The following is an 8714-nucleotide window of genomic DNA, read 5'->3' as shown; positions in this document are numbered from 1 at the left end:
CCCTGATCTAACGGTTGGTACAGAACAATGCTGCTGTCCCTGATCTAACGGTTGGTACAGAACAACGCTGCTGTCCCTCCTGATCTAATGGTTGGTACAGAACAATGCTGCTGTCCCTCCTGATCTAACGGTTGGTACAGAACAACGCTGCTGTCCTCCTGATCTAATGGTTTGGTACAGAACAACGCTGCTGTCCCTCCTGATCTAATGGTTGGTACAGAACAATGCTGCTGTCCTCTGATCTAATGGTTGGTACAGAACAACGCTGCTGTCCCTCCTGATCTAACGGTTGGTACAGAACAACGCTGCTGTCCCTGATCTAACGGTTGGTACAGAACAACGCTGCTGTCCCTCCTGATCTAACGGTTGGTACAGAACAACGCTGCTGTCCCTGATCTAACGGTTGGTACAGAACAACGCTGCTGTCCCTGATCTAATGGTTGGTACAGAACAACGCTGCTGTCCCTGATCTAATGGTTGGTACAGAACAACGCTGCTGTCCCTGATCTAACGGTTGGTACAGAACAACGCTGCTGTCCCTCCTGATCTAACGGTTGGTACAGAACAACGCTGCTGTCCCTGATCTAATGGTTGGTACAGAACAACGCTGCTGTCCCTGATCTAACGGTTGGTACAGAACAACGCTGCTGTCCCTCCTGATCTAACGGTTGGTACAGAACAACGCTGCTGTCCCTGATCTAATGGTTGGTACAGAACAATGCTGTCCCTCTGATCTAATGGTTGGTACAGAACAACGCTGCTGTCCCTGATCTAATGGTTGGTACAGAACAACGCTGCTGTCCCTGATCTAATGGTTGGTACAGAACAACGCTGCTGTCCCTGATCTAATGGTTGGTACAGAACAACGCTGCTGTCCCTCCTGATCTAACGGTTGGTACAAGAACGCTCCTGTCCTGATCTACCGGTTGGTACAGAACAACGCTGCTGTCCCTGATCTAATGGTTGGTACAGAACAACGCTGCTGTCCTGATCTAATGGTTGGTACAGAACAATGCTGCTGTCCTCCTGATCTAATGGATTTGGTACAGAACAATGCTGCTGTCCCTCACAGTCTAATGGTTGGTACAGAAACAACAACGCTGCTGTCCCTGATCTAACGGTTGGTACAGAACAACGCTGCTGTCCCTGGTCTAACGGTTGGTACAGAACAACGCTGCTGTCCCTGATCTAACGGTTGGTACAGAACAATGCTGCTGTCCCTCCCCTGATCTAACGTTGGTACAGAACAACGCTGCTGTCCCTGATCTAATGGTTGGTACAGAACAACGCTGCTGTCCCTCCCCTGATCTAACGGTTGGTACAGAACAACGCTCCTGTCCCTGATCTAGCAGTTGGTACAGAACAACGCTGCTGTCCCTGATCTAACGGTTGGTACAGAACAACGCTGCTGTCCCTGATCTAACGGTTGGTACAGAACAACGCTGCTGTCCCTGATCTAACGGTTGGTACAGAACAACGCTGCTGTCCCTCCTGATCTAACGGTTGGTACAGAACAACGCTGCTGTCCCTGATCTAACGGTTGGTACAGAACAATGCTGCTGTCCCTCCTGATCTAATGGTTGGTACAGAACAACACTGCTGTCCCTGATCTAATGGTTGGTACAGAACAACGCTGCTGTCCCTCCTGATCTAATGGTTGGTACAGAACAATGCTCCTGTCCCTGATCTAACGGGTTGGTACAGAACAACGCTGCTGTCCCTCCTGATCTAATGGTTGGTACAGAACAATGCTCCTGTCCCTGATCTAATGGTTGGTACAGAACAACACTGCTGTCCCTCCTGATCTAACGGTTGGTACAGAACAACGCTGCTGTCCCTGATCTAACGGTTGGTACAGAACAACGCTGCTGTCCCTCCTGATCTAACGGTTTGGTACAGAACAACGCTGCTGTCCCTGATCTAACGGTTGGTACAGAACGCGCTGCTGTCCCTGATCTAACGGTTGGTACAGAACAACGCTGCTGTCCCTGATCTAACGGTTGGTACAGAACAACGCTGCTGTCCCTCCTGATCTAACGGTTGGTACAGAACAACGCTAAGCTGTCCCTGGATCTAACGGTTGGTACAGAACAATGCTGCTGTCCCTCCTGATCTAATGGTTGGTACAGAACAACACTGCTGTCCCTGATCTAATGGTTGGTACAGAACAACGCTGCTGTCCCTCCTGATCTAATGGTTGGTACAGAACAATGCTCCTGTCCCTGATCTAACGGTTGGTACAGAACAACGCTGCTGTCCCTCCTGATCTAATGGTTGGTACAGAACAATGCTCCTGTCCCTGATCTAATGGTTGGTACAGAACAACACTGCTGTCCCTCCTGATCTAACGGTTGGTACAGAACAACGCTGCTGTCCCTGATCTAACGGTTGGTACAGAAACAACGCTGCTGTCCCTCCTGATCTAACGGTTGGTACAGAACAACGCTGCTGTCCCGATCTAACGGTTGGTACAGAACAACACTGCTGTCCCTCTCCCTGATCTAACGGTTGGTACAGAACAACGCTGCTGTCCCTGATCTAACGGGTTGGTACAGAACAACGCTGCTGTCCCTCCTGATCTAACGGTTGGTACAGAACAACGCTGCTGTCCCTGATCTAACGGTTGGTACAGAACAACACTGCTGTCCTCCTGATCTAACGGTTGGTACAGAACAACGCTGCTGTCTCTGATCTAACGGTTGGTACAGAACAATGCTGCTGTCCCTCCTGGATCTAACGGTTGGGGCAGAACAATGCTGCTGTCCCTCCTGATCTAATGGTTGGTACAGAACAACGCCCTGTCCCTGATCTAACGCTGGTACAGAACAACGCTAAGCGTCCCTGATCTAACGTTGGTACAGAACAATGCTGCTGTCCCTGATCTAACGGTTGGTACAGAACAACGCTGTTGTCCCTGATCTAACGGTTGGTACAGAACAATGCTGCTGTCCTCCTGATCTAACGGTTGGTACGCAGAACAATGCTGTCCCCTCCTGATCTAACGGTTGGTACAGAACAACGCTGCTGTCCCTGATCTAACGGGTTGGTACAGAACAATGCCTGTCCCTGATCTAACGGTTGGTACAGAACAAAGCTGCTGTCCCTCCTGATCTACCGGGTTATACAGAACAATGCTCCTGTCCCTGATCTAACGGCTGATGCTGTCCTCCTGAACGGTTGGTACAGAACAAAGCTGTCCCCTGATCTAATGGTTGGTACAGAACAACGCTGCTGTCCCTGATCTAATGGTTGGTAAGCAGAACAACGCTGCTGTCCCTGATCTAACGGTTGGTACAGAACAAAGCTGCTGTCCTCCTGATCTAATGGTTGGTACAGAACAAAGCTGCTGTCCCTCCTGATCTAATGGTTGGTACAGAACAACGCCATGTCCCTCCTGGATCTAACGGTTGGTACAGAACAACGCTGTTGTCCCTGATCCTAACGGTTGGTACAGAACAAAGCTGCTGTCCCTCCCGATCTAACGGTTGGTACAGAACAAAGCTGCGTCCCTCCTGATCTAACGGTTGGTACAGAACAACGCCAAGGTCCCTCCTGGATCTAACGGTTGGTACAGAACAACGCTGCTGTCCCTCCTGATCTAATGGTTGGTACAGAACAACGCTGCTGTCCCTCCTGGATCTAATGGTTGGTACAGAACAACGCTGCTGTCCCTCCTGGATCTAACGGTTGATACAGAACAACGCTGCTGTCCTCCTGATCTAACGGTTGGTACACAACAACGCTGCTGTCCCTCCTGATCTAATGGTTGGTACAGAACAACGCTGCTGTCCTCGGATCTAACGGTTGGTACAGAACAACGCTGCTGTCCCTCCTGATCTAACGGTTGGTACAGAACAACGCTGCTGTCCCTCCTGATCTAACGGTTGGTACAGAACAACGCCAAGCGTCCCTCCTGATCTAACGTTGGTACAGAACAACGCCTGCTGTCCTCCTGATCTAACGTTGGATACACAACGCTGCTGTCCCTCCTGATCTAATGGTTGGTACAGAACAACGCTGTGTCCCTCCTGATCTAATGGTTGGTACAGAACAACGCTGCTGTCCCTGATCTAATGGTTGGTACAGAACAACGCTGCTGTCCCTCCTGATCTAACGGTTGGTACAGAACAACGCTGCTGTCCCTCCTGATCTAACGGTTGGTACAGAACAACGCTGCTGTCCTCCTGATCTAACGGTTGGTACAGAAACAACGCTGCTGTCCCTGATCCCTCCCCTGGATCAATGGTTAACAGAACAACGCTGCTGTCCTCCTGATCTAACGGGTTGGTACAGAACAATGCTGCTGTCCCCGGGATCTTAATGGTTGGTATTGGAAAACAACGCTGCTGTCCTCCTGATCTAACGGTTGGTACAGAACAATGCTGCTGTCCTCCTGATCTAACGGTTGGTACAGAACAACGCTGCTGTCCCTCCTGATCTAACGGTTGGTACAGAACAACGCTGCTGTCCCTCCTGATCTAACGGTTGGTACAGAACAACGCTGCTGTCCCTCTGATCTAACGGTTGGTACAGAACAACGCTGCTGTCCCTCCTGATCTAACGGTTGGTACAGAACAACGCTGCTGTCCCTGATCTAGCGGTTGGTACAGAACAACGCTGCTGTCCCTCCTGATCTAACGGTTGGTACAGAACAACGCTGCTGTCCCTGATCTAACGGTTGGTACAGAACAACGCTGCTGTCCCTGATCTAATGGTTGGTACAGAACAACGCTGCTGTCCCTCCTGATCTAACGGTTGGTACAGAACAACGCTGCTGTCCCTCCTGATCTAACGGTTGGTACAGAACAACGCTGCTGTCCCTCTGATCTAACGGTTGGTACAGAACAACGCTGCTGTCCCCTGATCTAACGGTTGGTACAGAACAACGCTGCTGTCCCTCTGATCTAACGGTTGGTACAGAACAACGCTGCTGTCCTCCTGATCTAACGGTTGGTACAGAACAACGCTGCTGTCCCTCCTGATCTAATGGTTGGTACAGAACAACGCTGCTGTCCCTGATCTAACGGTTGGTACAGAACAACGCTGCTGTCCCTCCTGATCTAACGGTTGGTACAGAACAACGCTGCTGTCCTCCTGATCTAACGGTTGGTACAGAACAACGCTGCTGTCCCTCCTGATCTAACGGTTGGTACAGAACAACGCTGCTGTCCCTGATCTAGCGGTTGGTACAGAACAACGCTGCTGTCCTCTGATCTAATGGTTGGTACAGAACAACGCTGCTGTCCCTCTGATCTAACGGTTGGTACAGAACAATGCTGCTGTCCCTCCTGATCTAACGGTTGGTACAGAACAACGCTGCTGTCCCTCCTGATCTAATGGTTGGTACAGAACAATGCTGCTGTCCCCTGATCTAATGGTTGGTACAGAACAACGCTGCTGTCCCTCCTGATCTAACGGTTGGTACAGAACAACGCTGCTGTCCCCTGATCTAACGGTTGGTACAGAACAACGCTGCTGTCCCTCCTGATCTAACGGTTGGTACAGAACAAATGCTGCTGTCCCTGATCTAACGGTTGGTACAGAACAACGCTGCTGTCCCTCCTGATCTAACGGTTGGTACAGAACAACGCTGCTGTCCCTCCTGATCTAACGGTTGGTACAGAACAACGCTGCTGTCCCTCCCGATCTAACGGTTGGTACAGAACAACGCTGCTGTCCCTGATCTAACGGTTGGTACAGAACAACGCTGCTGTCCCTCCTGATCTAATGGCTGGTACAGAACAATGCTAGCTGTCCTCCTGATCAACTGTTGGCAGCGGTAACAACGCCATAACCTCTTCTGATCGAACGCTGAAATAACAACGCTGGTTACCTCCTGATCTAACGGTTGGTACAGAACAACGCTGCTGTCCCTCCTGATCTAACCTGCCCAGGGACTGCGGTTGAAAGTGCCAAAGCTGTAAAACCTGGCACTTTTACTGAAACGTTGATTAATGTGCACTGTCCCTGTAAAAATAAAAATAAACTCAAACTCAAGAATGATACAGTATTCAGTACAAACTCAGAATGTACGCTCTGACTGGTCTGTGTGTGTGTGTGGTGCGGTACACGTACCCTGTCTGAAAGGTCTGGGTTGGCATGGATACTACACAGGTATTGGACCACATCCACGTTGCCATAGCGAGCTGCCACGTGAAGGGCTGTCTCTCCACTCTGTAACACAGCATCAACACGGGTCGTTACTCCTCCAAAAAGCACTAGAAAGGATCGACACCCACCATGTCAGATCGTTCTGAAATCATTTCTGTTGTTAGAAACAGATAAGAATTCCTGCAACATTATTTTGTTTAAATATATTTAGATTTTTAAAAAATTCAGCTAATGGATTGCACTCAAACTGTCCTTTTAGTTTTAGGATTCATATAATAATATTAATAATATATATATGTATATAATATGTAATAAATATAGTACCTAACATCGATTTGAACCAAACTTTTTAGTAACAGTGAGTTAGACATTGGAATCCAAAGGTCACACTCAACAGTTTCCCGTGTGTATCAAGACTGGTCCCACCACATAAAGGACATCCAGACAACTTGGACAGCTGTGGGAAGCATTGGGAGTCAACATGGACCAGCATCCCTGTGGAACGCTTTCGACACCTTGTAGAGTCAACATGGGCCAGCATCCCTGTGGAACGCTTTAGACGCCTTGTAGAGTCAACATGGACCAGCATCCCTGTGGGAACGCTTTGACACCTGTAGAGACAACATGGACCAGCATCCCTGTGGAACGCGGACACCTTGTAGAGTCAACATGGACCAGCATCCTGTGGAACGCTTTGGACACCTTGTAGAGACAACATGGGTCAGCATCCCTGTGGAACAGCTTTCCACACCTTGTAGAGTCAACATGGACCAGCATCCCTGTGGAACGCTTTCCACACCTTGTAGAGACAACATGGACCAGCATCCCTGTGGAACGCTTTGGACACCTTGTAGAGAGTCAACATGGACCAGCATCCCTGTGGAACGCTTTCCCACACCTTGTAGAGTCAACATGGACCAGCATCCCCGTGGAACGCTTTCCACACCTTGTAGAGTCAACATGGACCAGCATCCCTGTGGAACGTTTGGACACCTTGTAGAGTCAACATGGACCAGCATCCCTGAACGCTTTAGACACCTTGTAGAGTCAACATGGGTCAGCATCCCTCAGGACACCCTTGTAGAGTCAACATGGACCAGCATCCCTGTGGAACGCTTTGGACACCTTGTAGAGACAACATGGACCAGCATCCCTGTGGAACGCTTTTGGACACCTTGTAGAGTCAACATGGACCAGCATCCCTGTGGAACGCTTTGGACACCTTGTAGAGTCAACATGGACCAGCATCCCTGTGGAGCACTTTCCACACCTTGTAGAGTCAACATGGACCAGCATCCCTGTGGGCAGCACCACACCTTGTAGAATCAACATGGACCAGCATCCCTGTGGGCAGCTTTGGACACCCCTTGTAGAGTCAACATGGACCAGCATCCCTGTGGGCAGCTTTCCACACCTTGTAGAGTCAACATGGACCAGCATCCCCGGTGGAACGCTTTCCACACCTTGTAGAGTCAACATGGACCAGCATCCCTATGGAATGCTTTGGACACCTTGCCAGAGTCAACATGGGCCAGCATCCCTGTGGAACGCTTTCAACACCTTGTAGAGTCAACATGGGCCCAGCATCCCTGTGGGCTTTGGACACCTTGTAGAGTCAACATGGGCCAGCATCCCTGTGGACACTTTGACACCTTGTGAGTCAACATGGCCAGCATCCCTGTGGACTTCACACCTTGTAGAGTCAACATGGGCCAGCATCCCTGTGGAACGCTTTCCACACCTTGTAGAGTCAACATGGGCCAGCATCCCTGTGGAACGCTTTCCACACCTTGTAGAGTCAACATGGACCAGCATCCCTGTGGAACGCTTTCCACACCTTGTAGAGTCAACATGGGCCAGCATCCCTGTGGAACGCTTTCCAGACACCTTGTAGAGTCAACATGGACCAGCATCCCTGTGGAACGCTTTAGACACCTTGTAGAGTCAACATGGGCCAGCATCCCTGTGGAACGCTTTCCACACCTTGTAGAGTCAACATGGACCAGCATCCCTGTGGAACGCTTTAGACACCTTGTAGAGTCAACATGGACCAGCATCCCTGTGGAACAGCTTTGGACACCTTGTAGAGTCAACATGGACCAGCATCCCTGTGGAACGCTTTGGACACCTTGTAGAGTCAACATGGACCAGCATCCCTGTGGAACGCTTTCAGACACCTTGTAGAGTCAACATGGGCCAGCATCCCTGTGGAACGCTTTGGACACCTTGTAGAGACAACATGGGCCAGCATCCCTGTGGAACGCTTTAGACACCTTGTAGAGTCAACATGGACCAGCATCCCTGTGGAACGCTTTCAACACCTTGTAGAGTCAACATGGACCAGCATCCCTGTGGAACGCTTTGGACACCTTGTAGAGACAACATGGGCCAGCATCTCTGTGGAGCGCTTTGGACACCTTGTAGAGTCAACATGGGCCAGCATCCCTGTGGAACGCTTTAGACACCTTGTAGAGTCAACATGGACCAGCATCCCTGTGGAACGCTTTGGACACCTTGTAGAGACAACATGGGCCAGCATCCCTGTGGAGCAGCTTTGGACACCTTGTAGAGACAACATGGGCCAGCATCCCTGTGGAACGCTT

At 50.2% G+C, this 8714-nt stretch overlaps 1 long non-coding RNA gene across 2 annotated transcripts; it reads right to left on the bottom strand.

The window, feature by feature from the left end:
* Positions 1 to 6584: 6584 nt before the first annotated feature.
* LOC127920194 (uncharacterized) lies at positions 6585 to 8625 on the bottom strand. Of its 2 annotated transcripts, none has more exons than XR_008105367.1 (3): positions 8529 to 8625; positions 7237 to 7285; positions 6585 to 6626 (listed from the first exon to the last, which is right to left on the bottom strand). It is a non-coding gene; the product is annotated as an uncharacterized LOC127920194 (long non-coding RNA). The 2 variants fall into 2 exon arrangements; XR_008105366.1 differs by lacking the exon at positions 8529 to 8625 and adding an exon at positions 8289 to 8483.
* Positions 8626 to 8714: the final 89 nt, after the last annotated feature.

Source organism: Oncorhynchus keta, unplaced genomic scaffold (assembly GCF_023373465.1).
Source record: "Oncorhynchus keta strain PuntledgeMale-10-30-2019 unplaced genomic scaffold, Oket_V2 Un_contig_18591_pilon_pilon, whole genome shotgun sequence".
In the NCBI taxonomy this organism is placed as follows: Eukaryota; Metazoa; Chordata; class Actinopteri; order Salmoniformes; family Salmonidae; genus Oncorhynchus; species Oncorhynchus keta.
This window is presented reverse-complemented; position numbering and strand designations above follow the sequence as displayed.